Below are 12,205 nucleotides of genomic sequence, written 5' to 3' on the forward strand. Positions count from 1 at the left end.
CTCAGGTTATGGGTGACGAGAAGTCATGCCGTGCTAAGCAGGAAAGGACGTGGAATCTTTTGTCATATAACGGCCGACGATATAATGAAAGGGAAAGACATTAAGAAAAAAAGTTAAAAATACGGGCACAATACGGCTCAAGATGGAAAAGGTGGCGTAAGAGGGAGCATAGGACTTACCCGTGTGTGGGTGCTGGCTCGCATTGGAACCAGCTTGTCTGCTCCTCACCTGGATATTACCACGTCTGTGATCCGTCCGAAGTCTTAAGCCATGGAGATGTGCTGAAGTAGCGCAAGATTACCCGCGGGGGCGCCATCTTGTCTCGAAATGAGAAGCCAGACTATGTGAAGACAGACTTATGGCAAGTGTAAGATCAGAGCTGCATAATGGGGCAAAGAACATCACGATGGTGATGTACAAATCTAGGTGGGATAATTAAGAAGAACTGGAAATAAATTAAATTAAATAAAGGCACATAAAGAGAGCCTTAACAGACATTTCCTGTCGGAGTGTTAATAAAGTGAATTGAATGCATGTAGCTAAAAAATATAGAGCAGCGTGGCTAATAGATGAAAGCCGGGGTGCAGGAATATATGTCAATACCGACCAGCATAGGGCATGGTACTGAGGGAGGGGGGGAGGGGAAAAGGGAAAAGAAGGGAAGGACAGGATTAGAGTTGTGATGGCTACATAGGTCGTTGAGACAGGTACAACTACTCTTTACCCTGGGGTTATCTGTGGTCCATAATACTGAAATAGTGGTGAGTGAGTAAATCTTAGTGTATCATATTGATTCAGAAGTAAAGGTAGGGGATGTTGGAGGCACGGACTTGGTTTCTGTAGGTTTTAGTTAATTTCTGTCCACGGGATGTCATCGTTGAGGCCCCTATCTTGTGTAGAAAGGCGGAAAATCCATCTTTGTTCGGTTTCGAAAAAATTTAAGGCAAGACCATGTGGGGTTGCTTTCGAGGACTGTCCAGTGCAGTTCGTTAAGGCCATGTTGGTGCGTAATGTAATGAGTACTCATTTTTGTGGTAGATTTTCCACACCGTATGTTGCTTCGATGTTCCATGATTCTTGTTTTTACAGGACGTGTGGTCATCCCAATGTACCTCAAGTTGCATGGACAAGTGATCAGGTAGACACAGTTTTATGAATTACAGTTTGTGTGCTTCTTTTGGGTCCAGACTTTTCCTGTTTCCAGGGTGAGTTCTTTAGTTGCCTTAGTAAGGTTGCCTACTCCACATTCGCCACAGGGGTAGTGTCCTCGTACTGGTGATGTTCCCCATAGGGTACCCTGGGTGTACAGTTTTGTAGTTTTTGGACGTGTGTGCACCAGAATATCACTTAGATTGCTCGTTCGTTTGTTTGCAAACCTTGGTTTAGGTAATGACAGTTCGCCTGTCATGAGAATCTTCCAATTTTTTGTCATAATCTTCTGGATTTTGTTTGATTCAGATGTGTAGGTGGTCACACATGTTAGTGTTTCATCCGTCTTCTTTACTTTGGGTTCTAAAAGAGCCTCTCGGTTGTTATTGAGGGCTCTTTTATTCAATCTCTTAATAATGGTGTTGGGGTAATGTCGTGCTCTAAGGTGGTTGCTTAAAGTAATGGCCTCCTTTTTGTAATCAGCAGTCGTGCCACAGTTTCTACGGAGGCGCAGGAATTGGCCGAAGGGTAAGTTGTCCCTCCGGGCTTTGGGGTGATAACTTCCATACTGCAGTAAGCTATTCCGGTCTGCCGGTTTCTTGTAAGTATGTGTGGAGAGGATGCCATTCCATAGAATAATGGTAAGGTCCAGAAAGTGGATCGCAGTGGGTGAAGTTGACCGGGTAAATTTCAGATAGGGGTCCAGGGAGTTGACCCATGAGCAGAACATACACACTTTCAAAAAGTGGTATTTTCAAACACACAATATAAAAATCATCTTTACTAAAAGAAGCATTTTTACATTCTTACTTCAGGCATACTAAACTCCATCTTTCTATCATGTCTCAATGGGAAGTTATATTGATAAGATGTTATAAGTAAATTGCCAATCTATCCTATGGGACAGATAGCCTTTCAATAGTGAAAAACAAAATACACTGCATTTCACTATCAGGACATGTCACAAACCTCAGAATATGTCCTGCCTTTCACATACGCTGCACCCTGCCCATGGGGCGACCTTGGGCCTACCAAAGAGGTGTCTTACATGTAAGAAAAGGAAAGAGAAGGTTAGGGCATGGCAAAAGGGTGCCCTTGCCAGGTCAACATGGCAGTACCAAACTGCACACAGACTCTGCAGTGGCAGGTATGAGTTACATTTAGAGGCTGCTCATGTGGGTGGCACAATCAGTGCTGCAGGCCCACTAGCAGCATTTGATTTACAGGCCCTCAGCACACAGAGTGCACTGTATTAAGGATTTACCAGTAAATCAAATATGTCAATCATGGAATCACCAATCCGTAAACACAATTTACAGGGAGAGCATATGCACTTTAGCACTAAATAGCAGTGGTAAAGTGCCCAGAGTCCTTAAACCAACAAAAACAGGGTCACAACCAGGAGGACAAAATCAAAAAGTCTAGGGGTTAAACCCGCTGAAAAAGCCAAGTCTAACACAGATCCCCTAAGTCCCTAGTATATAATAGAGTTAGAGGGTTAAAACTATCTATACATCCCTATTATATAATAGGGCATGAAAGTTTAGAGGCCAAGCAGATTTCTTGTACTAGCATGTGTGCACTGCTGAGTGCCTGCTGTCATTTTAAAAGCAAATTCTGCTTTAGTGGTATGGGCGCTTTAAAAGTGATAATTTACCTTATTTGTACACCTCCAAGGTCTTCCCTAGGTGTCCCAGGATTTGGGAGGACATGTAACTATGAGCAGGGACCTTATAAAATATGTTTTATATGCCCCGGTGTGGGAAAAACTATACATTTAATTTTTCCCCATTGTAGATACTTAGCTATATAGGCTAACATTGCAATATTGTATTTAGGTATAACTATTGCTAGGAAGGGAGTAAATATAATTCAAAGACTTAGAAGATAGGTATTGGTAAATTCAACAGCTTGCCACTGTTGAATTTATCATAACTAGTGTAGAAAAGAAGTTATCAAATGTTCTCTCCTGTAAGCCAAACTCCATCCTTCTAGTGGGTCTCTGATGAGTGGTCAGTCTTAACAGGCTTAGCCAGGCTGCTTTGATTAGGTCATAAGAGCCTGGCTGGAGCAGAGGTTATCTGATGGAGAGAGCTCTGAAGCTGAGGAGAATAGGTCCCGCAGAGAGGTGAGGTAAATAAAACTGAGCTCAATGAGAGAGCAGTTCAATACGGAATGCCAAGTGTACTTACCCCCACATCCTGTGACCCAGCCAGATGGCAGACTTAGGACAGGAATTTGAAGAGGTCAGGGAGAGGAGAGCTAAAGGAAACAAGCAACACTGTGGGTTGGTTTAGCCAGTTCATACTCCTCTGGAGAGAAATCATCCATGTTGGGTTTTGGAGGTACAGTGGTTTGTGGGACAAGAAGATGCCACACTTAGGAGGAAGTTGTCATGCTTTTGGTGGCACCCAGCATCTCATTGGACAGAGTTGCCCCCCTGCTTGTCACCCTGGAACACTGAATACATATGTGAGAGCTGCATAGTCTCTCAGATCTGCTGCCTGAAACTACAAGGAGAAGAAGGACTGCCCTGCTGGAATTTGGATCTGCACCCAATGGCCTGCAATCTGAATGACTGTGCCTGCTGCACAATCAGGTAAAACAGCCCTGGGGGCTGTGCCTTGCTTAAAGAAGGATTAGGGAGTGGACTCCCCGCAAGCTACAAGTTAACAGAGTCTACTTGCATTGCCTTCACCAAGAGTCCCCATCCTGGTTTGCATCCTGTGGACTTTTAAGGATTTGGCCAGGTGCATTGTGGGGATTGTAGGCCAGACATACCAGAGGCCATCTATGAGATTCCAGACCTTTGAATTAGTGATTTGGACACGTTGAACCTACAAGGAGCCCTTCAGGATTCACCTCCTGAAGTTGGTTGAACTTTAGAGAGGTTTTGTGAAAAAGCTCCATGAGGTGACCGACCCGATGGCGAGACTCAAGCTGACTATCTTCAACTGCGACCAGGCCTGGATTTCAGGTTCATTCCGCTGAAAGCTCCGTAGCTCCAGACTGTCAGGATTTGACAGGGGCCTGGCAGAAAGTCAAGCCGGTGAACCCTCACCGAATCCAGCCTGCCGTGGAGGGTTGAGCGACGTCAGAAGAAAAAGCCCCAGAAAGGTTTCTAAGTGTGAAGGTAAAACTTTGATTTAGGCCTCCTGCTTAGTGTATCCGACTAGGACTCCAATGCTCAATTTTGACTTTGTCCCGGTCAAGCACAACCAGATGTCCAAGAGTGACACTACATGTTTTTATGCACTACAAAGTGGGTAATCTTTCAAAATTCGTATCTTCCTTTCCCTACATTGGATTGCTGTTGATTTGGTGTCTATTTGTTTATAAAAATATTTACTATTTTTTATTAATTGGTGTGGTATTTTTATTGTATGTTGTGACTTACTTATTTGATGTATTGGTGTTATTAAATGCTTTACACTCCTGTCTCCTAAGTTAGGTCTGACAGCCTGTTGTCAGTTACCAAGGGTTGAGCAAGGGGCTAATTTACTGAGACCTTTACTTTACCGTATGTCATGATGGTGGCCTTATTACTAGTGGAAGGTGCATACCCACCCCTACCAATAACCCACTTTCCAACACATACAATTGTCAACATAAGCAAACTCAGGACTTTAGCCTGCTCCTGGTAGGATCCAAATATGCAACACAGATATTTATGAATCAACGTGCTGCATGCCATGTTTGACAGAAATACAATGTTACACTGCATCTGGCTGTAGATTTCTTGGAGTAGTCCTTAAGATTCATCGTCCATGCCACAGTATTTGGAAAATATTTCCAAGAACAGGTGTAAAATGTCAGCAGGAAACTTTAGAATTTTCCACCTGCTGAAGAAGGACAAAGCAAAATGATTTATGTCAAAATGGGCTATGCTTTCTTCGGCATGTGACACAATGGTCAATGATAATCAAGTCAATGCTTTTTTTTTGGTTTACCAAGGATCATGCCGACTGCCCCACTGCTCACTATGAACCAGTCTAGTTATCAGTAGATGCCTCAATACAATACGATAGATAGATGGGCTCAAGCGTTTATGGTGCACATTCTTACAAACAAGTCTAATAGGATTTTACTATTTGTGTTTGACATTTTTTTCAGACACGTTGAGGCATTTAAAGTTAGTCTGACCCTATTTTTTCACAATCAGTGGCATCTACCTCATTGGGGGCGAGACTTGAGAATTTCTTGCATCCTAAATTTGAAAGGCAGAACACAAATAGATGTTGGAATGTTGATGTAGCACCTCACAGATGGAGACAGTGAAGATTGTGTGTTCCAAAGCTAAATTGTAGGCTGGCAATTAATATTTAGTACATTGATCAGAACACAACATTTTCATTAATACCTAGAGTCATGACATCTTCATCACTTATTTGTGGGGTCCTGGGAGGATCTGTAACAATAAAAGCAGGACAATTATTGCAATTTCATTGTGCAGAAGTAGTTTATAATATTTTTTATTCCATTTGCCAAACACTATAAACTTAAGGTAAAGTTACCATAACCCCCTTATAGCATAATGTAGCAGATTCATGTAATATTCTGAATCGTTACTGCAAGGATGGGAGAGGACATCCAGGGAATCACCATGACTACCATGAGGTGCATGGTGCACTGCGGAGGAGCAGGAGGAAGGAAGGCAAAAGGTGGGAATTGGGGAAGTCAGTAGTGTAAAAGTAAAGAGCACGAGCCAAGACATGAGCTCTTATGGTGTTTTAAACATGTTGTGGCAATAAAAACTGAAAAAAGCAGTTCCATGATGTTGGAAAGTGGATTATTAGCAGTTATAAGTACCGATTTACCACTAGTAATAAGGGTCGGTTAAGGTCTCATTAAATTAATCCCTTGCTCAACCCTTTATAGCTAGCAACCTTGTCAGTGAACTGCTTCCCTTCCCGCACATCTCTGACTAGGTAGCTGCTGCTTTTAGGAGTAGTAAAGTTCGGATTTTGGCCTAAGTTTGTTTTCAGTTTTGGTCTTAAGACAAAATCCTAACTTAAGTTAAACTTAAGTTAGGATTTTGTCTTAAGTTTTGGTCATATCCTAGTGTGACTACCAAAAGTTGTAAAGTTAGGATTTTGTCTCAGTTTACTTATGTGAATCAGGCCCTACGTCTTTTTGTGTATGAAAAAGACTTCCGTCCTCTGAAGTGTTGAGGAGAAACATGAGTCTGAGATGCTCGGGGTTAATGCGGTGATCAGAGCTGATCCAGGCAGTATCAATTAGTAGTGCAACAAAGGATATTGCCAATGAAGAAGCCCCTCGGCCAGCTGTGGGAGCAAAGAAGCACCACAGGAGTCACACAGAGTGAAATAGGAGGAGGAAAAACTGTTATGCAAATCCAAAGGACCAGCAAGGAGAGAGCTGAGGAAAACAGAAGGTGGTAGGAGCGTCATCAAGGGGTCTGCACAAAACAAATGGGACCCACTATGGGCCCCCAAGAAACCTACGACAATGTCCCATTAGTGAGCCACACAGTTGAGGCTTGATAGCATGGCCAGCACAGCTGCCAGACAAGTGTCCAATATGGCAGTGAGCAGTTAATCACACCAGCTGTGTTAAAAGAATCTTATGATAAGGACAGCCTGCGATTAGTGCTATGGCTGGCACAGTTTAGAGGGTGGCGACAAAATCCATGCACACACCAGCCACATCCATTTACCAAGGTCTGCACTTTCTAGAAACTACAAGCCAATAAACATCAACTTGCTCTGCGAATAAGTTAGCCACGCCCCTAAACACCATCTGCTGCAGTGTAAGAGCTATCGTCTAAGTAGAGCCTTGATCACTGAGACTGTCATGCACACAAGCAGATCGTATATAGGTTTATAAGAACTACACGACATGGCACCGCCAATGTTGGTTGGGTACTTATTTTACAGTCAAATCTGAGTAGTTCAGTTGTGATTTTCTCAGGGACCCCTACTCACATTTCTTCAGAGACGTCTGAAGTGAGAAGGGAAGCTGAGTGGGCAAAATCCCTATGTATTGGCTGTAGGTTAATCAAGCTTGAATGACACACAGTCTATATTGTGCATAAACCTTATCTCAGTTTCCTTGAAACTCTTCCTTGATAGTTTTTAACTTTTTCAATAATGGCTTATAAAGACGCAGCTGCGCCAGCCCAACATGCACCCGCAGTAAGAGAGGAAGAACTAGAAGGGACAAAGTTAGGTATGCCCTTACTCAAAAGCTAACAGACTACAGAGTCACAGCTAGGGGTGGGACAGTAACTTTCGTGATTGAGGCTCACGAATCATATAGAACAGAGACACTCTAATCATGGGTTAAATTCCCACAAGCAGATGCACAATCAAATACATTTTATTCTTACACTGAAGATGAAACACCAAACCAATACTGTCCATTTGAGGACACTGAAAGTCCGCTCACCTACCAGGAGCATCAAAACTGGTTTGAAGGAGCCCTTCCCCATACAAAAGACAAAGCAAGACTAGGTCCACTCCGAAGAGATGGAGTCACTTGGCCTGTCTTAGCGGCTTATACACCGCATCCAGAGATTGACGCAATGCCAGTAGCAGACCTATGTCTACTTCATGAAGAAATAATAAAACTTTACAGAAACCTGCCACAGTTCGGGAAGAGAACACTCACACTTCAGCCAACAAGAGCTACACAAATAAGTCAAATTCATGGTTGTACAACTAAAGTTACACCACAAACATTATACGCAGGTATGGGTAGAATACCCACTACACGAGAGCAAATGCCATTCTGGATAGCTCAAAAGATAACACAGCTAGAGGCAGTATTTCCACACACAAGCCCTCAAGAAAAACACAGAATGCTAACAATCAGCTTGCCAATGGGGATAGCACCCTAAATAGAGGATTGTACCACTGGGGGTACAGTTTTTGCTGCCATATATAGTAGAACACATGGTATCCCGTCATTAGCAGTAGTACCAGACGTATTAAGACAAATACAAACTGAGTATGGAGCAGAACCTGCTCTGAATTCAGGGATTAAATTATTAGGTAATTTTGCCCAGGTATCAGCTTTAATATTAGGAAATATAAAAGGGGAGGCTGCAGCAGTGGCAATATGCCAACTCCTAAGGGATTTCACTTCTTTACAACAGGAACGTGAATTACCTAAAATGATCACTGACACCTATGCTGAATTAGGTATAGATAGTTTGGGAGCTATAGCAACAAAACTTCAACTCATGGGTGGTCCTGAGAAGGATAACACAAAGCAAGCACCTGATTCTTCTAAGAAGAAATGGGATAATAACAATAAAAACAAGAACATTAGAGAAAACAGATCACAATCCAGGAGTAGGTCTCCTCAACAGGAGCCTCCGAAAGAAAATACAACCTTAGGAATAGGAATTATATTAAAAAACCTGACAGGTATCAGGACACTGATACTTGTTCCTCCCACTCCTTGCAGGGTTCACCAAGAAACTCTGAGAGAGAAGGACGGTCAGAACACAGAAAAGAAGAGTGTACGAAGTCCAGAGACACACCACGTGCTAAAAAGCTACACCTATAAAAAAGAAGACAATCCACAATCCAAACCTCAATGTAAAAAGAAGAAGGTAGCAGGTATCAAAGTTAGACATGCCCAGAATTCTGGTGACAGCGGCGTTGAATGAGCACATCACGGTGAAAACACCTGATACGAGAGTAAGTGTCCCACATAGGTTACATGAAATAACACTCCAAGGGGCATATCAAGAACAGCGTTAAAATTATCATCGCTTTAGTGGCAGGAAACTGCCGCTAAAGCGGTGATAATGGGCTTGATATTATGCCCTTGAGAATTCCAATAGAAGCCCAGGTCCACACCAGAACATGGGCTTCTATTGGAATTCTCAAGGGCATATTATCAAGCTCTTTATCGCCACTTTAGCAGCAGTTTCCTGCCGCTAAAGCGGCGATTATTTTAATGCCGTTCTTGCTAATATGCCCCCAAATAGAGGGGGACAAACCCAGAAAAGTTAAAGGTCTCTTTTGGGAGAACTTGACTTACGGCTATGACATCCTTTTAGCTGAAAAAGATTGGACACCTGAAATTGTTATGGATTGCCCAAAGGGAGAAAAGTTAATTTTACCAGCTTTTTCTGACCATGTTCCAATTTACTTAAAACATACATAATCACGGGCTTTGGTGGTAGCCCTTGCCCCAGCACTTTATCGCAACCATGCTGGGTGGGATGCTGGGTAACCACACCATGTAATCCCAGTAGAAACTAATCCAACTCCACAGAGACAATACACAATAAAACAAGAAGCAAAAAATACAGGCCAGGGAGATCTTAGATCAACTTGAATACCAGGGTGTAATTGGAACATGCACCTCTCCAATGAACAATCCTTGATTTCCGGTAATGAAACCAGACAATTCATACCATCTAGTTTTAGACTACCAACATCTGAATACTTTCACTAAAAGATTTGCATTACATAATGCTCACAGTGCCGCATTAATGGATAACATTGTGCGGAAAAAATACAAAACCACAATAGATATCTCAAATGGATACTACTGCCAAAATATAGTGCCTAAAAACAGGTATCTACCAGCATTTTCTGTGCTATGTTCTCAGAGTCAATTTTGTTGACTCCCCCAAGGGTATAAGAATAGCCCCGGGTTTTTCAGCGCTAGGGTAACAGAATTACTTCAAAATTTGGATAAAGAGGCATTGTCCTACATAGATGATATTTATCTGACGGATGATGATTTACAGGATCACTTGCCCAGGGTGAGCACCATAATTTGGGGATTCGCCTCTGAGGGCTACAAATTCAACTTAAAAAAATCAAAAATAACCCACCTCAATATCCGATTTTTGGGATACAAGCTATCAAGTGAAGGAAAGAGCCTGGCAGCTAACTTTTTAGAAAAGTGTGCGCTGCTCCAACCTCCTAAATCACGGAAAAAAATTACAATCCATATTGGGATTCTAAATTTTGGCAGAACATACATTTTGGATTATGCTGAAAGAGCAAACCCTTTCTATGACTTAATAAGACCAGATTTTTCAGTTAAGCTTTGGACACAGTTACAAACAGATATCCTTTGTTCCCTACAAACTGACATGATAGCTTCAAAACACTTGCAGACACGCGTAAATATACGGAATCTGGTGATCCGTGTTATAGCGGTTCAATCTGGGTATACTTACCTGACCTTCAATGAAGGCGAAACAGGACCTATTTCTTACAAATCACATTTTTACATGAACGCTGAAATGCGCTTTGCTTCTACAGAAAAAATACTGACAGCAGTACAGACCGTTGTAGTGAGAGAATGAGAACTGGCTGAGGGCAAACAAATAATTGTCGTAACTCCAGTACCAGCCTTAGATGCTGCTACAAAGGCAAGCGTGCCTAATGCTAAAGCCTTACATCTAAGATGGATACAATGGACTAATTCTCTCACTGCAACAGATGTAGAATACAGATATGAGCCAAGGCTAAAAACACAAGCATATCTGCAATATGAACAAGAATAGGAAGTAAACAGCAATACAGCGCCGCTTGTGCAATTGTAAAAGGTCGTATGCAGGAAGGCAAGTTCCATCCCAGCGATACAAAAACCCAGTCTATAGGAGACTGCACGGCTCATCTGGCACAAGTAAAAGCCCTATTACTGGCACTAATAAATACAGACCGAGAATTCCCCACACTCATAGTGTGCAATTCATTTTATTGTGTCCAGTCATACAACGAATATCTTCACTACCGGGGTCAGAACGGTTTTAGAGACTCTAAAGGTTGCCCAATTAAGCATAGGTTGCTATGGGAACAGGTAGCTGAGTTGAAAAGCAAACTACCCAGAGCTCATGTGATACACATGCTGAGTCATCAATGTGATGGCGTTCACGTAAAAGGGCACTCATTGGCTAATGACGCTGCAAAGGGGGCAGTACGTACTGCTTCCGTAGCTGCAATCACTCGTTCAAAAACGAGAATAGACGGACAGATAATGGTAGCTGTCATTGCTTAACGCATAAACAGCCCAGCCTTACCAAAATGTTTTCCACTCAGTACTCCTACAAGTTAGATGCAAACAACATTCCATATGCTCAGATTCCAGGAGTGGGGGATAGAGTAATACGAAACATGAATCGCAGATTAGGTTTAATAATAGCTGCAGACGAGGGTCTAGGTTCTGCACAGGCAGGGATTACTGTGACGGTTTCATTATTGAAACAACGCTACTGGTGGCCTGGTTTAACAAAACAGACAAAGAATTTTGTCTTGAAATGCGACATCCGCCAGCAGATGAAGTGTACCACCGTTGCGCATCCAGCGCAGACACCTTTACTAATATCCGATAGACCATTGACTTTTGTCTATCTGGACCACTGAGGGCCCCCTGCACTCAGATGGGGCTTACAAGTATATCTAGGTGGCAGTGGATTCATGCTCAAGATTCCTTTGGGTATGGCCTCAGCGCTCGGCTGACAGTCGAACTGTTATTAAAGATTTGCGAGTCTTCATAGAGACATACGCAAGTGGCACATTGCATTCTGACCGTGGCATCGCGTTTAGCTCTGGGGCTTACAAGGAAGCCATGGAAGGTTTGGGTATAGCATTGCGGTACTCCTCTCCATACCACCCATTGGGAAATTCAGTTGTGGAGAGGAAAAACTGGGAATTAAAGCAGTCTTTAACAGCAAGAGTATTAGGTTCGGTTGGTAGTTGGGTCAATCACTTATATGGGGTACAGCATGCCCTTAATAACATGCCAAGAATTTCTCTAGGGGGTGTCACTAATTATGAAGTCCTATTTGGGATGAGAATGTGGGTACCTAACCTCTATTGTGAAGGCACAGTGGCGGATGAAAAACTGTTTAACATCAATAAACTTTTGGCTGTTTTACAGGTTCTGAATGAATCTAGAGAACTACTAATCAACATGCAAGTAAAACAGACCACCACTGGGGAAGTCAAATCAGTCACAGGAAGACCTGACTGGTTCCCAAAAGTCTAGGATCTGGTCAGAGAAAAGATCGAGGACAAATAAAAATCTGGGCCTTCCTACTTCTTCTGCCTCTTGCCATCTC

The 12,205-nt window shown here is 42.6% G+C and overlaps 1 pseudogene across 1 annotated transcript in view; it reads right to left on the bottom strand.

Annotated features, from left to right (window-relative positions):
- The window catches only part of LOC146808984 (sialic acid-binding Ig-like lectin 13), a 464,421-nt pseudogene that overhangs the window by 55,902 nt on the left and 396,314 nt on the right, over positions 1–12,205 (bottom strand). Inside the window, exon 6 of the transcript XR_014966302.1 lies at positions 5,510–5,557. The product of XR_014966302.1 is annotated as a sialic acid-binding Ig-like lectin 13 (transcript). The remainder of the gene's footprint in view (positions 1–5,509; positions 5,558–12,205) is intronic.

This window comes from Triturus cristatus, chromosome 7, assembly GCF_964204655.1.
Source record: "Triturus cristatus chromosome 7, aTriCri1.1, whole genome shotgun sequence".
NCBI lineage: Eukaryota > Metazoa > Chordata > Amphibia > Caudata > Salamandridae > Triturus > Triturus cristatus.